Here is a 2,749-nt window from a genome sequence, read left to right as displayed (position 1 = left end):
GTTATTTATGAAATCTTAAATAAGTTGTAAGCTATTATTTGATTTTATAAAAATAAGAAGATATATTTTATTATATAGTGTGATTTCTACTTACATTTCTTATTGTGTTTATTCAAAGATATTAATAATTTTTTTTTTTTGAAAATTTAATTGAATAGCTATAAATATATTTAAAATTGTAATATTGGGCAGGTAAACGGGCCCTTTATTATCTAGTATATATATATTATATTTATATTTCTAATTTCTAATATATAGAAGAGGTGGTTTCGACCACCTCTTGGGATTACCAAAAAAAAACTACTTCCACTTAATTACATACCATATCCTAATATATAATAATTTCATTATTTCATCATAATTGTTTAAATATTTAATATATTCTATTAATTTATATTAATTAACTATAACTACATATTGAAAGTAAATTTTTTTTATTTATTTAATTGTCTATCATGTTCAAAACTAATTTATTACCACAAATCACAATAATCAATAACTTAAAATATTTAAAAGACATACAAAAATTTTATTGACTCTTACCAAAATAAAAACCTCTACTCCCACTTAATTACATATCATGCCCCAATATATAATAATTTCATTGTTTCATCATAATGCTTTAATATTTAATATATTCTATTAATTTATATTAATTAATTATAACTACATATTGAAAGTAATATTTTTTATTTATTTAATTAGATATCATGTTCAAAGCTAATTTGTTACCACAAATCATAATAATTTGTTACCACATATAAAAATTTTACTGACTTTCATTATTTTAACAATACCACATAAATTGAGATAAAAAAAGTACTACAAATCATAATAATTAATAACTTAAAATATTTAAAAGATATATAAAAATTTTAGTTGACTCTCAAAATTGTATCGAAGTCGCATAAATTGAGACAAAAGGAGTAAATATATTATTTGATAATTACGTAAAAATTATTATAAATCACAATAATTAACAAGTTAAAATACTTTTTTAAAAATAAATAAAAATTCTATTCAACTCTCAAAATTTTATCGATTCAGCATAAATTATGATAAAATAAAAAATTATCTTAATTAATTGCGACTAAAAATTTAAAGTAAATCAATTTATTATTTTAATTGACTTTTATATAGAAAATTAATATTATTTATTTATTTATTTATTTTAGTAAATTTAAATTTTAAAATTATTTTTTCTTATATAGAAATAATAATATTTAAACTTAACTTTAAATTTTTAAAGTAAAAAATTAATAAATTTAATTTAATAAAATAAATTTCTAATGAATATTTTCTTAGAATTTGTGTTGGGTCAATATGCATCAAGTTAAAAATAAATTAAAAAAATGTATAGTAAAATTTTATTATTGTGAAAGATAAATATAATGCACTATCCAAAAATGTTTAATAATATCATATTTTGCATATGAAAATATAGCATCCCGTATTTAATTAATATACTATTTCGATGAATTATAGATGATTACTATTAGATATGATAAAAATATATTAATTTTTATAATAATGACATAATCAGTTGCTCTTAATTAATTATTATGCATCATCGTATTAAAAAAATAAATAGTATTTAGTGAAATATAAAATAGACATAAAATGCAAAATTAACTCTTAATGTTTTAAATTAAATTTTCGTCTTTTGAACGATAATTTTACTATATCAATCCTTATTATAAGTCATTTTTGTATTAGAAAAATAAGAATAACAAAATGATATGTCAACATAAAATATTTGATTTACTATCAAAATTATATTAGTGCCACATAAATTGAGACGGGACAGAAGAAGATATAAAACAACATATATTATTTGAAAATAAAATAAAACGTACTGTAAATAACAATAATTAACAATTTTTTAAAATAAATTGACTAATTTCTGTTTCAGCTGCTTCAGTCGTAATTTTACTATATCACCTCTAATTAATTATTATGGTCATTTAAGCATTGTGCCACATAAGTTGAGATAGAAAAATATTATAAATCACAATTATAAAAAATTAAATTATTTAAAAAATATAATTGGCTATTATCAACATAAAACTCTGGACAAGGAGAATAGCATATATTTTTTAAAAATTACATAAAAAGTATTATAAATTACAATTGCTAACAACTTAAAATATCTAAAAAAAAATTAATATGTTATATACTTCACAAAAATTACATGAAATCACAATAATCAACAACCTAAAAAATTTAAAAGATAAAAAATATTTGGTCGATTCTTGAAATTATATTAGTGTCACTGAAATTGGAATAGAAGAAAAGTATTATAAATCACAGTAATTAAAAATTTAAATTATTTTTAAAATATAATTGACTATCAATGCCACTAAATTTGGACAAGAAAAGTTTTGTATATTAATTTAAAAAATACATAAAAAAAATAGAAATTACAATACTTAACAACTTAAATTATCTAAATACATATTAAAATAATATATGTTGAACTCATGCTAGATTCCGGATTAATCCTAGTAAGCATATGCAATTCTTTTATTAAAAAATTTTATTTAAATATATCAAGATTGAAAAGATAAATAAATATCTTAATATTGGGTCATGCTGACACGGGTCATGCTTCTCTAGTATTTCTTTTCTATTATATAGAAGAGGTGGTTTCGACCACCTCTCATGCAATTACCAAAAAAATCCTCCACTCCTGATTAATTACATATCATGCCCCAATAAATAATAATTTAATTATTTCATCATAATGGTT

This window comes from Capsicum annuum, chromosome 10 (assembly GCF_002878395.1).
Source record: "Capsicum annuum cultivar UCD-10X-F1 chromosome 10, UCD10Xv1.1, whole genome shotgun sequence".
In the NCBI taxonomy this organism is placed as follows: Eukaryota; Viridiplantae; Streptophyta; class Magnoliopsida; order Solanales; family Solanaceae; genus Capsicum; species Capsicum annuum.
Note: the sequence above shows the minus strand (reverse complement) of the source record.